Genomic DNA, 18,353 nt, shown 5'->3' on the forward strand with positions numbered 1-18,353 from the left:
GACCACAAATATTTACCTGCAGCCTTGGAAGCAGCCCAGACAGCAAAATGACAGCTGGGAGGCTGTACAGAGGTTTAACTGAGATAATAGTTTAGACTGGAATTGTTTTTTTCATTCTGCTGCTATCACTGGGCAAATCTGTCAGGTACCACCTAATCCAGTTTTTGCACCAATTTATATGGCAGACATTTATTTCCACTGTCTCACTAAAAACCAATTGATCCATACCATTGAACAATGATCTCAGCAGTTACTCTCATCTTACAGAGTTTAAAAGTGCTTTTATCTGTCTGAATTTGTTCTTGTGCATAAATGAATGTCCACCAGCATCATCAGGCAGGTTCCTCTCCTGGCACAGAGCTTGCAAGTACCCATGCATTGTTAGCGAACCCACCTTTCTACCCACTAACAAGATATTTAAAAATTGCTTTGATGCCAATCTACAAAGGTGTTTGTGCTCCTAACTTCTGTTGAAAAGAGATATTTTTCCATTCTCTCAGAATAATCTGAATTTTTGACTATCTGATTTCACTCCAGTACCAGTTATATCAGAATTCTACAGTGGTGATACATCAGAATCCCATAATAAATAAAACACTTTAGAGTAAGTGCTGATTTCAAACTGTGCTCATTAAATAAAAATATATTTCCTTCAGTTAAGGTGTGTATATCTTTCCATGTGTTGTACCATGGGAGATGAGAGGAGACATTCCATATACAAGCCCTGTAATTTACCAAAGCCAGTGTGAATAGAAATGTGTTCACAATTTTTTTTATTTAAAAAGGTACAGACTTTTTAGTGTGGTGAAAGAAGTATTTAACCATTCTTGTTCAGTGTTTTGAATTCAACAAGAATCAATGCATATAATAGACCAGGCTGAGTCTAGGCACCACTGAGAGGGTCTTTTCAGGATGAATTGCTCAAAACCAGAGCTACTTACTGCCCATGACTCCTTTCCCATATAGGCAACAAACCAGTCACACCGAGCACTTTAGCTGCCAGTCTGGCCAGCAGGAAGCCTCACAAGTAAATCCCCTCAGACATCCCAGCTTTCCCTGTGCCACAATCAGACCCAGACCTTACATACAAGTGAGAGATTATAAAACCCTATCTCACCAACTCTGAATAGATCCTCCTGATCCCAAAAGACCAGCCACAGTCCAATCTTACCCACAAGAGCATGCTGGGCCAATCCTTTAGAATCTAAAATCTAAAGGTTTATTAATGAAAAAGAAAGAAATAGCTGAGAGTGAGATTGTTAAAGAGAATACATTGCATACATCAATCACCCAAAAAACAGGACTATGTAGCACTTTAAAGACTAACAAGATGGTTTATTAGGTGATGAGCTTTCGTAGGCCAGACCCACTTCCTCAGATCAAATAGTGAAGGGCACCTACCCGTCAAAGCATGATATTAGAGGTGATAATTGGGGAAACTATCTTTGTAATGCATCTGACGAAGTGGGTCTTTGCCCACGAAAGCTTATGCTCCTACACTTCAGTTAGTCTATAAGGTGCCACAGGACTCCTCGTCGCTTTTATCTTTGTAATGGGTAAGGTAATTAGATTCTTTATTCAAACTCAGGCGTAAAGTGTCGAAATTAAGCATGAATGACAGTTCAGAGGATTCTCTTTCAAGTGCAGTCTTAAAAGGCCTTTGAAGCAGGATGCAGGTAATCAAGTCATTGAGACAATGTCCTTTCTGGTTGAAATGGCAAGAAACTTTTTTCTTTGTGATCCTGTCTAATATCTCTTTTGTGGGCTATTTTGTGGGCTGTTTTGTGGGATATTAGACCTCTAATATCATTAGCTCACAGACATTTACCTTTCCTCCCCCTACTCTTCTGTTCTGAAATTTGATTTGTCCTTTTCATACGTGTTAATTTTTTTAATTGTATCCTTTGGTATATATGGTTGTGACAATTTTCTTCCACTATTTGATCTGAGGAAGTGGGTCTGGCCCACGAAAGCTCATCACCTAATAAACCATCTTGTTAGTCTTTAAAGTTCTACATAGTCCTGTTTTTTGTTTCAGCTACGCCAGACTAACACGGCTACATTTCTATCATCAATCACCCAGTTTTTGATGCAGGCTCTTAGCAGAGATGTTACAAACTGCTAGCTTAAAAGTCTCTGATGTACATCCTATATCATGATGGGTCAGCAAATCTTTCCTGGCTCTCTGTCCCTAGCAAGGATGCATCTGGAATCAGGAGCAGGATTGAAGACAAGATGGAGATGGCCTCATGGCACTTTTATATTCCTTGTGTCTCCCACACTGGAACTGGTCACATGATCTAGTGACCTGTCTGTGTTTCACATGGAAGTAGCCATTATGCACTGGCTAGTATGCAGGTTTCTAGATGCATTCCTCAGGTGTGTATTGGCTACTCTGTGAGCCATTGTCCATTAAGCATTGCTAGTTAGCTCAGCCATTCACTGAATAGTCATTCCTCCCAATAGAGAGTTCAGGTCCATTGCTCCCTTCCAGACAAAGAACATTTAAAATATAAGAACAGAGCCCATATTCATAACTTCATATACAAAATCATACAAGCATATGAGTAGCAAACATAGAATCTGTAGAGCGTAAAGCAGGCATGTCCAAAGTCCGGCCCGTGGGCCAATTGCGGCCCGTGTTCCGGTTTAATATGGCCCCCCAGGTAATTTGGCAATATCTATCTTTTATGGCCCCCAACGAATCCATATGTATTGAGATGAATACATTGTAAAATCTCAGTTAATGTCAGTTGGTCTAAATCAGTTATAAATATATTTGGACACAACATATATACTTGGTGTTATGTTCCTGTTCATATTTTTTGAACTTAAAAGTTGACAGACAACCTTTATTACCAATAATATGTAATGTACTTTACAATGTTCCTGACATATATTTCAGCTTCCTGGATTTTTTTTTCATCTGGCCTTCAGATATGAAAGGCAGAGTGATTTAACACCTGTTTAGATTTGTCATCCATGTGATGAAATGAAAAGTATGCCGTTTGCAATAAACTTTGCATAAAATAGTTAATTTGCATTTAATTTTAATGGTTCAAAGCATGTCAGGCAAAATGGTCGGCCCTCACGCATGTTCACTTCATCAAATCTGGCCCTCTTTGAAAAAAGTTTGGACACCCCTGGCGTAAAGCTTTCATTTGACACCTCACATGTCCCATTTGGACAGAATTTGGAGCAAACACCCTCCCTCCCATGGGGTGTTTTAAAGTGATCTGTCTGTTCACTTTAAAATCCAATAATACAAGCCCTATTTACCAAAGCCAATGTGAATAGAAATGTGTTCGTGATTATTTTTTAATTTAAAAAAGGGTATAGACTTTTTAGTGTGGTGAAGGAGATATTTAACCATTCTCTTGCAGTGTTTTGAATTCAACCAGAACCAATGCATTAGAGCATGATAATCAGAAAGTGAAACACATTAGAATCAAAAGTAAAATGGAGCAACTTCTGTGATAATTGGAGTCCAGGAAATCTCATGGGAGTATGAATTAGGGATATAAATATTGGTTTAAAACATTCACTGGTTAAACAAATTAAATTATATAAGTTAATTACTAATGGAGGCCACTCTGATGGCACAGCTGTGTCCGGGGTCCTCTCTGCTGGCCAGTGAGGGGCAGATGTAGCTGGAGTCCTTCAGAGGTTGTAGGGCTGCAGTTGCTCCTGCCCCCCTCGCCCAGTACAGCCATTAGAGGGCAGACTAGGAATGTAAAAGGCTACCAGATGTTCCAATATTCAGGACTTTATCTTAAGGATCCTATTATCCCTCCCTGCCTTCCCAGTTCACTGAACCGATTTTTCACACTTGCTATCTGATCACCCTATTGAGCAATCGAATAAAGAATAAGCAATCAAATCAACTGATTGTATACAATGTTATTGCTTATAAAATATATCAAGTAAGGTATTTTATGAATGCTTGTAATGTTCTGAGCTTGATGATCATAGTAACATGTACCTAGTGGTTATTAATTTATTTAGATATAAAACTGTGCATGTAATTTGTGCTACAATATTCAAGCTCCACCTCAGAACAGGAAAATGGCCAAATCAGCCAGGTAGGGAGGGGGCTGACTGTACAATCAAATGGGACTACTTCATGCACTTAGCATTGTATAACCCAGGAAAAGACAAATGATGGATCCTTAAATCTAATGGAAAGACATTAAAACTGAAAAGAAAACTAAAGCCAGGTCTGTGCTACAGTCTTATGTTGATATAACTGTGTCATTCAGTGGTGTAAAAAATCCACACCCCAAGCAACTTAGTTATATCAACCTAGTGTCCCCTCCCCTCATAGAAAGTCATATGTCAACAGCAGAGCTTTTCCAACTGATATAGGTACTGCCTCTTGGACCTGTATTTTAGCAACTCTGCTGGGAGAGGCATAGGAACATCTTCACTTAAGCAGTGCAGTAGCTGCCTATGCAACACTGGAAGTGTAGAAGGTCCCTATTAAAGGAGGATATTACCTCCTCTAAGGCTATATTTGCACAAGTTTTGTCATTCACAGATGCTTAAACCTGCCCACCATCCCCCACCCCATGAGTGACAAAGTTTTGCAATGGAAAGTGCAAGTGTGAATGTTGCCAACCAAGCAAAAGTCTCTTGTAAGAGGTAGAAGTATTTTGCCTGCAAAAGTGCTGACAAGCAGCATTCACACACGCTCACTTTTTGCAACAGCACTGTCAACATAGCCATGTCACTAAAACCTACGTAACCATGAGACATATGCTACATAACCATGAGTCATTATGCAAAGAGAACAAGGGGGGAAAGGAGAAAAAAATCCTTTTAGAAGATTTGTGGCTGAAGTATTTTGTAAAAAAAGTGACAGCCTCAAGAGATAGGGATCTGTCTGTAAATGTTGGATTCACACCGCCTCCTTCCCCTCCCCCATGCTAGATCCATCACTTCAGACACAAATTAATTTACTGAAGACTAGAGTTAGTATGAAATATTGCACCATATGAGGAGATTCAAGGAAATGCTTTTTCTGCCCCAACATCCCTGGGTTCATTTTGAACAGGAGCATCTCAGGGCAGTGTTTTTTGTGCCAAGATATAGAAAGCATTCTGTCTGCTGTTGATCAAGTTCCCAGGAACACTGTCAGACTTGTGTCATGTTAAAAGCTTCCAAAGTCTGTTTGTAAAATACTACCTTGCTGAAGAAGAGGATCATTTCCAGGAAGTTGGAGCAGTGCAGCTGCCCAAAGTATCCAGCAGTCAAATATAATTTACAGGCAGATAGGAAAGACATGTAGATGTATGAAATTTATATTACACGTCAGCTTTATATGCAGCCTTTCAAGCGTATATAAAGCCTAATCTACACTAGAAAAGCTTACTGTTCTAAGAACTGTTTGGTCCTCCAGCTCATTGCCACCTTTATCACAACTGCTCTGAAATATCTCTACTAGCGGGCACACATGGCTATCTGGCACAGATTTCAGCTCCCTGACCTTCAATCACAGAGCCTCACCCAAAGTTTGCAGGAGCCTAATCTAATTTCCTCTAGTGGTATAATTTCCAGGGCAAAGTGGATTTAGTAGATCGTATAATCTCTTCTGCAGCTCAGTGCCTTGCAAATTCCCCTGCCACATTAGCCACCTTTGACTTCCTTACACCAAACTGCTTTCCACATGGTCACTAGCAACTGGGGATAGCCATCTATCACAGGGCCTATCAGCAGTATCTTTTCCACAAGAAGCAGGACTAGTAAGGTGCGTCTAAACAGCAGGACTTAACTAGAAATAAGCTATGCAAATTGAGCTACGTCAATTGTGTAGCTTATTTCAAATTAGCTTATTTCGAAATTGGGAGCATCTACACAGCACTTATTTTGAAATAGAGCACTCTTCTGACTTCCCTTACTCCTCATACGAGTCTGAGGGTTACAGGAGTCAGAGTAAGACATCTTCCAGCTTGACAGTTTTTCAACATTGTTTCAAAATAACTGCCTGCTGTGTAGATGCAGACTAAGTTATTTTGAAATGACACTAGTTATTTCGAAATAACGTTGCTGTGTAGATGTACCCTTTAGTTGTAGTTGCAGTTTTAGGTCAGGCTCAACATTTACTTCCAAATATAGAATTTCTGCAACCACTGTTTATCATCACAGCTCTTAAGGTTGAAATGTAACCAACCATCTTCTCTTCTTATTTAAGTGTGGTAGTTGCCAAATGAATGCAGGCTTGGAATGTTCTTGTTCACTTAGGGTGTGTCTTGACTACATTCCTCTTTCAAAAGAGGAATGTAAATAAAGGAAATAAAAATGCAAATGAAGCGCAGATTTACAAATCTTGTGCTTCATTTGCATAATTGCATCCGATCACTTTTTCAAATTGTGTCTAGACTGCTTTTTTTTTCGAAAAAACCTTTTTTGAAAAAGCAATCGGACACGATTATGCAAATGAAGGACAAGATTTGTAAATCTGTGCTTCATTTTCATTTTCGATTTCCTTCATTTACATTACTCTTTAGAAAGACGAATGTAGTCTAGACACACCCTTATATACTGTAATATGACTGCTCTATACTAATGGTTGGAATGCAGTAACATCATTAGATTAGCTATAAAACTATCGAATTCTGTTTTCTTTGAATGATCATTTACTCATTCAGAGTCAAACCATTCAGTGTGTATAAAAGTGAAAATAAAGAGGAAAAGAACTTGGAATTCACAGAAAAGCAACATCATAGCATTGTGTTGTGTATGTATGGCAGCAATGCCATAACTACATAGACATAAGCAGCGCAGTAGAAAGAGACCATACAAATGTTCCAGAATACTTTCTTACATTGTTTTTTGTGAGTTAGTTCGTTATGTGGTATAAGTACCTATATAATTGTTTTCAGCTTACTGTTTCATTAAAAATAAAATAATGCCCCTAGTCTGGCTACCGGTGCACTCCCTGGGTATGTCTAGACTACATGGCTCCATTGATGGAGCCATGTAGATGAGTTTACTAGACATAGGAAAATGAAGCGGTGATTTAAATAATCGTCGCTTCATTTACATAAAAATGGCCGCTGCGCTGTGCCGATCAGCTGTTTAGCGGCACAGCAGGGCAGTCTGGACGAGGTTTCACGAGGCATAAAGGATCTTATGGTTTGTTTTCGGGGTGGAGTTTGAATTTCACAATTACAGACAGTCCCCGGGTTACGTACAAGATAGGGACTATAGGTTTGTTCTTAAGTTGAAATTGTATGTAAGTCAGAACTGGCTCCAGATTCAGCTGCTGCCACTGAAACTGACCAGGGGCTGACTACAGGAAGCGGAAGGCAGAGTTGCTCTGCCCCCAGCTTCCTGGAATCAGCCTGATCAGTTTCAACAGCTGCTGAATCTGGAGCCTGGGACAGAACAGCTGGGGCACTGCCCGGTAGGTTCCCACAGTACCAACCCGGCAGCACCCCAGCTGCTCTACCCAAGGCGTCCCGCAACAAAAGCCTGGTATGCTGGGGGTGGGGGGCGCAGACCAGGGAGACCCGAGCAAAGCCACACAGGCGGAGGGACCCCGCCGCCCGTGTGGCTTTGCTCCTTTGGTCCCGAGCAAAGCTGCACAGGCGGCGGGATGCCGCCTGTGCGGCTTTGCTCCTGTCCCCCTGATCTGCTGGGGGGGGGTCCAGCAAAGCCGCTGGACCCCCCCAGCAGACCAGGGAGACCGGGAGAAGCTTTTCTTGCCCTGGAGGACACGGGCGGCGACCCACTGCCCGTGAGCTCCGGGGCGAGAAAAGCCCCGTTCGTAACTGCGGATCCGACATAAGTCGGATCCGCGTAAGTCGGGGACTGCCTGTATTAGAATTTTTTCCATGTTTTCTCAAAATGATCACTTCCGTCTTGTGTTGCAGAAATGACTCTTTACTGGATGCTGTTGTTACAATGCTGACATTAAATTGCTTTACAGATGAGCCAGTCATATCTTTCCAGCATCTAAGAATAACTCTCTTAGCAACTGGTACACAAAAGAGATCTAATTCAGTACCTCCCATGGGATGCCATGTCTGTCAAGACTGGCATAACTGGATCGAGCTGAAGTTTTTGTATAATTATATTTTCAAGTATTTGTAAAAAGTTTGCCAAAACATTCTAATTGTTGTCACATCCAAAACATATGTTCCCATAATTTTCCAGATTTATTCAGCATTTATATATTTCAAATTGAATATACTCCTGGAAGCTTGTGTGATGGATACATATTTTATAAAGACAGACATAAACAGAGTACATATGTACATTTTATTTTACAGTGAGAGTAACAGTAGCAACATGAGCCAAGTTTGAAAAAAATAGTCTCTGCGGGACTGAATGTAGGAATTTGAAAACCAGACCCATGGTCCATCTAGTCTGTAGCTCATTTTTAACAATGCCCTAGATAAGGTACATTAGAGGAAGGTGCAAGAAACTTTCTAATTCCTAGTAGTTAGAAATAAGTTTAAAATCTGAAGAATGAGGTTTAAAATCTCTTCCAAAAGTTGTTAGCATTAATTTTAGTAATGATTCGATATTCTTGATATTCATACAAATATCCAATTTCACTTTGAATCCTGTTAAGTTTTTTGGTCAGAACAACTTCCATGGACAGTAGAATTACACAGTTCAATTATATTTTGCATGACCAAAAATATTTTATCAGTTTTAAATTTTCCATTTTCTACTTCATTGAATGTTCCTTTGTTCTTGTGTTAAGAGATTGGGAGAACGAAAGTTCTGGATCTTACTTCTCTGAAGTATTAACTATTTTATTTCCTTTGTATCCTGTTCCTTTCTAAGGCAAACAATTCAAGTCTTTTCAACCTCTCTTCCTATTAGACTTTTCCCATATTCTTAATGGCTGCGTCTAGACTGGCATGATTTTGCGGAAATAATTTTAATGGAGAAGTTTTTCCGTTAAAAGTATTTCTGCAAAAGAGCATCTAGATTGGCAAGTGCCTTTGCGCAAAAGATTTGCTTTTGAGCAAAAGCATCCGTGCCCAGTATAGATGTGCTTTTGTGCAAGAAAGCTCCGATGGCCATTTTAGCCATCGGGCTTTCTTGCGCAAAAAATGAAGGTGCTCGTCTACATTGGCCCTCTTGCGCAAGTATTCTTGCGCAAGAGGGCTTATCCCTGAGTGGGAGCATCAATGTATTTGCGCAAGAAGCACTGAATTCTTACATTAGAACGTCAGTGCTCTTGTGCAAATTCAAGTGGCCAGCGTAGAAAGCTGGCAAGTTTTTGCGCAAAATCTTGCCAGTCTAGACGCACCCAATCAGTTTTTGCCACCATCTCTGAACCTTTCTAATTCTGCAGTATTTCTATTGAGATGAGGTAATCAGTACTTCCTATAGTATTGCAGCTGAGGACACTCCTTTGATTTATATAAAGGCATTATAATGTAGCTGTATTATTATCTATGCCGTTCCTTAGGCTTCATAATATTTTGCTTGTTTTTTTAGTAAAGCTACTGTGGCAAAGCTCTGGCTGTTCCCCAGGGGTCTCGTGCTACTGGTGGATAGTGTTAGCCTAGAGGCTCTCTGTGGCCCTCCACACAGCCTCTCTCTCTTTACTAAAGGCAGGAGCTACAGTTTACTGAGCCATACTCATCATCATAAGCTTGGGGTAAAATCCCTCTGGAGTCCTGTCTCCCTTCACTGGGGCAGATTTTGAGATGTTGTGCGTAGGTCTAGGAGACGGCGGGGGTGGGGGGACATCCAGGCTCGTGCATTATTCTGGTTTCTGGCTTAGGGACCCTAAGGCAGTGGCAATAGGAAGGGTTACTACCACTCTCAATCTAGCAGCTTTTCCCTGGGCCACTTCCCCAAACAATCCCTCCCAGTACCTTTCATTTGGTACCTGCTCATCAGTCCTCAGTTCACGCCTGCACAGCTCTTCTATACCACAATTCCTTCTTCCAGTCCTTCACTCTGTTCCTTCGCCCTTGCTTGCCTGGGGGAGACCTTTTAAAGCAGCACCACAGGCCTTAACTGGCTGCAGGTGTTTAATTAGCTTGGAGTTTCTAGCAAGCTCTAATTGACCCCAGGTGCCTGCTTAATTATTCTGCAGTTAGGCTTGGCCTTTTTTACTCAGGGAAGAAAAAGCTGTTCTCCCACACCCCAGCATGTCTTCCATCCATCAGTGTGCAGCAGCCAGCTGGTCTGGGTTTGTCATACTACACATTATGCTTAGATCTTTGTTGAACTGGCCATAGTGATGCCCATGTCCTTTGCTTGAGTTAGTAGAGCTAAGTTAGGACTCTGTAGAATGTATGAATTGTTAATATTTTTACTTCCTATATAAATTACTTTGCTTTTATAAATATTGAATTTCAATTCATATAATATTTGATGCAAGCTAAATTAATAGAATCATAGAATCCTAGGGCTGGAAGAGACCTCAGGAGGTCATCAAGTCCAGCCCCCTGCCCAAGGCAGGACCAGTCCCAACTAAATCAACCCAGTCAGGGCTTTGTCAAGCCGAGACTTAAAAACCTCTAGGGATGGAGATTCCATCACCTCCCTAGGTAACCCATTCCAGTGCTTCACCCTTCTAGTGAAATATTTTTTCCTAATATCCAACCTAGATCTCCCCACTGTAACTTGAGACCATTGCTCCTTGTTCTGCCATCCATCACTACTGTGAACAGCCTTTCCCCACCCTCTTTGGAGCCTCCCTTCAGGAAGTTGAAGGCTGCTATCAAATCCCCCCTCACTCTTCGCTTCTGCAGACTAAACAAACCCAATTTCCTCAGCGTCTCCTCATAGGTCATGTGCTCCAGCCCCCTTATCATTTTGGTCGCCCTCCGCTGGACTCTCTCCAATGCGTCCACATCCTTTCTATAGTGGGGGCCCCAGAACTGGACACAATACTCCAGATGTGGCCTCACCAGAGTTGAATAAAGGGGAATAATCACTCTGGATCTGCTGGCAATGCTCCTCCTAATGCACCCTAATAAGCCATTAACCCTCTAGGCTACAAGGGCACACAATAGTTCCTGTTCATTAATAAATATATTAAACACTGGACCTAACAGAGATCCATGATGCACCTTGTTGTTCAAATGTTACCATCATGAAAACTGACCATTTATTCCCCCACTTTTTCCTGTTTCTTAGTTTTTGGTTCAGGACAATAAATTTGCCTGTTACCTTGTGATGACTTAGTTTACTAAGTAGCTTCTTATAAAAAACCTTTTGAAAGTGAAAATATACTTTATCAATTGATTTTCCTTTTTCCACTACTTTACTGGCAACCTCAAAGAACTCTAAGAGTTCAGTAAAATGTTATTTACCTTTGCATAAACTGTGCTGGTTTGATTCTATTGTGTATAATTTTCCATATGTTTTATTTTATTTTTTTAACTATAATCTCAGCCATTTTACCGGGCATAATTGTAAGACTTCGTAGTCTGCAATTCACTCTGTGAACCCTTTTTAAAATATAGAGAGAATTATTAATCCTCTGCCACATAAGCTGTTTTTAATGAGAATTGCATCATTTTATAAGCAGCTGAGCTGCTTGATTCTTAAGATTCTTCAGAACTCTTGAATATAGCTTTTGGGTCTGGTTACTTATTGCTTTATAAATTATCAGTTTGCTCTAGCACCTCTTTTTCTGATAGCATCTCATAATTTTTACCAGAGAAGAGCAAGTCTGGAATAAGTAACTTCCTCATCCTTAGCAGTGAAGAATAATGCAAAAAAATTATGTAGCTTCTCAGCAATGTTTATATTTTCCTTAGTTGCTTCCTTTACCCCTCAATGTTCCAGTGGACCCACCAGTCCTTTTGCAGGTTTCCTGCTTCTTATATATTTGAATGTATTGTTTGTTTTTAACTGTTCTTCATTTCAAGCCATGTAAGTTGCCATTGCCAACTGAAAGGTATGATCCCATTTATTGCCTTCACTATGGTTAGATTTCCAATTTTTGAATGATTTCTGTTCCACTTCAACAGCTTCTAAAACCTTGCCATTTAGCCATATTTGTTCACTTCTTGCCTTTCTGGCTCTTTTTGCTCAGTGGCAGACATGCCTTATAAGACTCTATTGTTTAAGTAATGTCTATACTGCATCTAAGGATTTTATTTTACTTTTTGCCTATTGGGCCTTTTTTATTAGCGTCTTAATTTTATTCAGTTTTCCCTTTCTATAGTTGAGCATCACTGCCAGTTTTTGGTACATCACTTCTCCCCAAACATGATGAATTTAATTATATAGTCGTTACTATTACTTAGCGACTCAGTTATTTCTTGAATTAGTTCCTTATGAGACTCTTAAGTAGTGAATAACCCAAGTAGAGAATAATCTAATTGGGTATGTCTGCACTGCAAAGTTAATTCAAAATAACAACAGTTATTTCGAATTAACTTCAATAGCGTCTATACATGCAAACCGCTATTTCAAATTTAATTTGAAATAGCGGAGCGCTTAATTCAAATTTGGTAAACCTCATTCTACGAGGAGTAACACCAAATTTGAAATAGCTAATTCAAAATAAATGCTGTGTAGACACTTAATTTGAATTAGCTGGCCTCTAGCCCTTTCCAGTTTCCCCGGCTGGCCACTCTGGGCCAAACCAGGAAAACTCTTCTCCTCTCCCAGGCCCGGAACCCTTAAAGGGGTAGACTCTGGCCACACACCAGCTGCCAGAGCCAAGCCTGCCAGCAGCCGCAGCCCCTCACCCAGTGGCCGCACAATGCCATCCAGTGGCAGCCAGCCGTCCAGAGTCATCAGGATTGTCCGGAGAGGCCACACCAGGTAAGTGCCATCACCGTCCCCTACCCGGGGAGGGGGACGGAGAGGGAGACGAGGGACCGCACGCGTGGGCCTTGCTTACCACACATCATGCAGCAACCTGTGCACGTGTGAGCACGTGCCTTGCTACCCCTGGGCAGGTGGCTCCAGCTGTGTGTCACCAGGGGCCATGGAAGAGACCTGACATGCTCCTGACCCCGGAGCAGGACACAACAGGACGCCCTCCCTTCACACACCTCCTCTACACAGGGGCAGGGGACATCTCCCCTGCACTATACACAGCACAGGTTCATGGGTACGGTCTTGGGGCACCTCCCACTCCCAGGGATAGCTGGACATTCCAAACATGGCCTCTGTGCAAGCACAACAGCTCATAGAATCATAGAACTGGAAGAGACCTCAGAAGGTCATCAAGTCCAGCCCCCTGCTCTAGGCAGGACCAATTCCAACTAAATCACCCGGCCAGGGCTTTGTCAAGCCGAGACTTAAACACCTCTAGGGATGGAGACTCCACTACTTCCCTAGGTAACCCATTCCAGTGCTTCACCACCCTCCTAGTGAAATAGTTTTTCCTAATATCCAACCTGGACCTCTCCCACCACAACTTGAGACCATTGCTCCTTGTTCTGCCATCCGTCACTACTGAGAACAGCCTCTCTCCATCCTCTTTGGAACCTCCATTCAGGAAGTTGAAGGCTGCTATCAAATCCCCCCTCACTCTTCGCTTCTGCGGACTAAACAGACCCAACTCCCTCAGCCTCTCCTCATAAGTCATATGCTCCAGCCCCCTAATCATTTTGGTTGCCCTCCGCTGGACCCTCTCCAATGCATCCACATCCTTTTTGTAGTGGGGGGCCCAGAACTGGACACAATACTCCAGATGTGGCCTCACCAAAGCCGAATAAAGGGGAATAATGACATCTCTGGATCTGCTGGCAATGCTCCTCTTAATGCAACCTAATATGCCATTAGCCTTCTTGGCTACAAGGGCACACTGTTGACTCATATCCAGCTTCTCATCCACTGTAACCCCCAGGTCCTTTTCTGCAGAACTACTACTTAACTGGTTGGTCCCCAGCTTGTAACTATGCTTGGGATTCTTCCGTCCCAAGTGCAGGACTCTACACTTGTCCTTGTTGAACCTCATCAGATTTCTTGTGGCCCAATCCTCCAATTTGTCTAAGTCATTCTGTACCCTATCTCTGCCCTTAAGCGTATCTACCTCTCCCCCCAGCTTAGTGTCATCCGCAAACTTGCTGAGGGTGCAGTCCATCCCCTCATCCAGATCATTAATAAAGATATTGAACAAAACCGGTCCTAGAACCGAACCTTGGGGCACTCCACTAGAAACCAACCGCCATCCTGACATCGAGCCATTGATCACTACCCGCTGGGCCCGGCCTTCTATCCATCTTTCTATCCATCTTACCGTCCATTTATCCAATCCACATTCCCTTAACTTGCTGGCAAGAATATTGTGGGAGACCGTATCAAAAGCCTTGCTAAAGTCAAGGTATATAACATCCACTGACTTTCCCATGTCCACCGAGCCTGTTACCTCATCATAGAAGCTAATCAGATTGGTCAGGCACGACTTGCCCTTTGTGAATCCATGCTGACTATTCCTAATCACTTTCCTGTCATCCAAGTGCCTCAAAATGGATTCCTTAAGGATCCCTTCCATGATTTTTCCAGGAACTGAGGTAAGATGAGGTAGATTGTAAAGAAATAAAAAGTGATGGAATGGAGAAGACGGAGTCCGTTTGGGCAAAAATCACATTGGGGAAGAAAACTATCAGATCCTCCCCTGGGATAGTGCTTGGGGTGTGTTATAAACCACCAGGATCCAATTTGGATATGGATAGAGACCTCTTTAATGTTTTTAATGAAGTAAATACTCATGGAAACTGCGTAATCATGGGAGATTTCAACGTTCCAGATATAGACTGGAGAACAAGTGCTAGTAATAATAATAGGGCTCAGATATTCCTAGATGTGATAGCTGATGAATTCCTTCATCAAGTAGTTGCTGAACCAACAAGGGGGGATGCTATTTTAGATTTGGTTTTGGGGAGTAGAGAGGACCTCATAGATGAAATGGTTGTAGGAGACAACCTTGGCTCGAGTGATCATGAGCTAATTCAGTTTAAATTAAATGGAAGGATAAACAAAAATAAATCTGAGACTAGAGTTTTTGATTTCAAAAGGACTAACTTTAGTAAATTAAGGAAATTAGTTAGGGAAGTTGATTGGACTAAAGAAATTATGGATCTTAAAGTGGAGGAGGCCTGGAATTATTTTAAGTTAAAGTTGCAGAAGCTGTCAGAAGCCTGTATCCCTAGAAAAGGGAAAAAATTTATAGGCAGGTGTGTTAGACCAAGCTGGATGAGCAAGCATCTCAGAGAGGTGATTAAGAAAAAGCAGAAAGCATATAAGGAGTGGAAAATGGGAGGGATCAGTAAAGAAAGCTACCTTATTGAGGTTAGAGCATGTAGGGATAAAGTGAAAAAGGTTAAGAGTCAGGTAGAGTTGGACCTTGCAAAGGGAATTAAAACCAATAGTAAAAGGTTTTATAGCCATATAAATAGGAAAAAAACAAAAAAAGAAGAAGTAGGACCGCTAATTACTAAGGATGGAGTGGAGGTTTTTAAGTTCAGATTTTTAAGAAAGGGAAAAAAAGTGACCCGGGTAACTATAGACCTGTTAGTTTGACATCTGTAGTATGTAAGATCCTGGAAAAAATTTTGAAGGAGAAAGTAGTTAGAGACATTGAGGCTAATGGCAATTGGGACAAATTACAACATGGTTTTACAAAAGGTAGATCGTGCCAAACTAACCTGATCTCCTTTTTTGAGAAAGTAACAGATTTTTTAGATAAAGGAAATGCAGTGGATCTAATCTACCTCGACTTTAGTAAGGCATTTGATACAGTACCACATGGGGAATTATTGGTTAAATTGGAAAAGATAGGGATTAATATGAAAGTTGAGAGGTGGATAAGCAACTGGTTAAAGGGGAGACTACAGCGGGTCATACTGAAAGGTGAACTGTCAGGTTGGAGGAAGGTTACTAGCGGAGTTCCTCAGGGATCAGTTTTGGGGCCAATTTTATTTAATCTTTTTATTGCTGATCTTGGCACCAAAAGTGGAAGTGTCCTAATAAAATATGCGGATGACACAAAGTTGGGAGCTATTGCCAATTCAGAAAAGGATCGGGATATCATACAGGAAGATCTGGATGATCTTGTAAATTGGAGTGATAGCAGTAGGATGAAATTTAATAGTGAGAAATGTAAGGTTATGCATTTAGGGATTAATAACAAGAATTTTAGTTATAAGCTGGGGACACATCAGTTGGAAGTAACGGAGGAGGAGAAGGACCTCGGAGTCCTGGTTGATTATAGAATGACTGTGAGCCGCCATTGTGACATGGCCGTGAAAAAGGCTAATACGATTTTGGGATGTATTAGGCGAGGTATTTCCAGTAGGGATAAGGAGGTGTTAGTGCCATTATACAAGGCATTGGTGAGACCCTATTTGGAATACCGTGTGCAGTTCTGGTCTCCCATGTTTAAGAAGGATGAATTCAAACTGGAACAGGTACAAAGAAGGGCCACTAGGATGATCCGAGGAATGGAAAACCTGTCTTATGAAAGGAGACTCAAGGAGCTTGGCTTGTTTACATTAACCAAAAGAAGGCTGAGGGGGGACATGATTGCACTTTTTAAATATATTAGAGGGATAAATACCAGGGAGGGAGAGGAATTATTTAAGTTTAATACCAATATGGACACAAAAACAAATGGATATAAGCTGGCTAGTAGGAAGTTTAGACTTGAGATTAGACGAAGGTTTCTAACCATTAGAGGAGTGAGGTTCTGGAACGGCCTTCCAAGGGAAGTAGCGGGGGCAAAAGATCTATCTGGTTTCAAGATTAAACTAGATGGGATTATGAAGGGGATGGTTTGATGAGATAACATGATCTTGGTAACTAATTGACCATTCCTTATCAGTGGGAAATAGGTCAATGGAGGGATGATAGGAGTTACTATAGAGAACTTTCTGGGTGTCTGGCTGATGAGTCTTGCCCACATGCTCAGGGTTTAGCTGATCGCCATATTTGGGGTCGGGAAGGAATTTTCCTCCAGGGTAGATTGGCAGAGGCCCTGGAGGTTTTTTGCCTTCCTCTGTAGCATGGGGTACAGATCACAGCTGGAGGATTCTCTGCATCTTGGGGTCTTCAAAGTATTTGAAGGCTTCAATATCTGAGATATAGGTGAGAGGATTATTCTGGGAGGGGTGGGTGAGATTATGTGGCCTGCACTGTGCAGGGAGTCAGACTAGATGATCATAATGGTCCCTTCTGAGCTTAAAGTCTATGAGTCTATAAGACTGACCGGCCTAAAGTTCTCTCGATCATCCTTCTTCCCTTTTTTGAAGATGGGCACTACATTTGCCTTTTTCCAATCATCTGGGATTTCTCCCGCTCTCCACGGCTTTTCAAAGATAATAGCCAAAGGCTCCTCAATGACATTTGCCAACTCCCTCAGTACCCTCGGATGCACTAAGTCCGGACCCATGGATTTATGTACGTTTAGTTTTTCTAAATAGTTCCTAACCTGTTCTTTACCCACCACGGGCTGTCCATCTTCATCCTATCTTGGGTCACTTACTGCAGAAGTCCAGGAGCCGACCTTGTCCGTGAATACAGAGGCAAAGAAAGCATTGAGTACTTCAGCTTTCCCCACATCATCTGTCACTAGGTTACCTCCTTCATCCATTAGGGGCCGCAAACCCTCTCTGATCACCTTTTTCTTGTTAACATGCCTGTAGAAACCTTTCTTGTTATCCTTCACATCCTTAGCCAGTCGCAATTCCATTTGCGCTTTCGCCTTCCTGATAACCCCCCCGGCATTTTCGAGCTATACCTTTGACGACTCCCTGGTCATTTGTCCAAGTTTCCACTTTTATAAGCTTCCTTTTTGTGCTTAAGTTCACCAAGGATTTCCCCTGTAAGCCAATCCAGTCTCCTACCATGTTTGCCTCTCTTGCTACGTGTCGGGATGGTTTCTTTCTGTGCCTTCAATAAGGATTCTTTAAAATACTGCCAGCTGTCCTGGACTCCTTCCCCCCCCTTCATGTTAACATCCCAGGGGATTCTTCCCATCAGATCTCTGAGGGTATGTCTACACTACCCTCCTAATTCGAACTAGGACGGTAATGTAGGCATACCGCACTTGCAAATGAAGCCCGGGGTTTGAATTTCCCGGGCTTCATTTGCATAAGCCGGGCGCCGCCATTTTTAAATCCCGGCTAGTTCGAACCCCGTGCCGCGCGGCTACACGCGGCACGGAGTAGCTAGTTCGGATTAGGCTTCCTAATTCGAACTAGCTGTACTCCTCATTCCATGAGGTTTATTTATTCCACGAGGAGTCTAATCCGAACTAGCTACTCCGTGCCGCGTGTAGCCGTGCGGCATGGGATTCGAACTAGCCGGGATTTAAAAATGGCGGCGCCCAGCTTATGCAAATGAAGCCCGGGAAATTCAAATCCCGGGCTTCATTTGCAAGTGCAGTATGCCTACATTACCATCCTAGTTCG

The sequence above is a fragment of the Pelodiscus sinensis genome, chromosome 8, assembly GCF_052426305.1.
Source record: "Pelodiscus sinensis isolate ZL-2025 chromosome 8, ASM5242630v1, whole genome shotgun sequence".
NCBI lineage: Eukaryota > Metazoa > Chordata > Testudines > Trionychidae > Pelodiscus > Pelodiscus sinensis.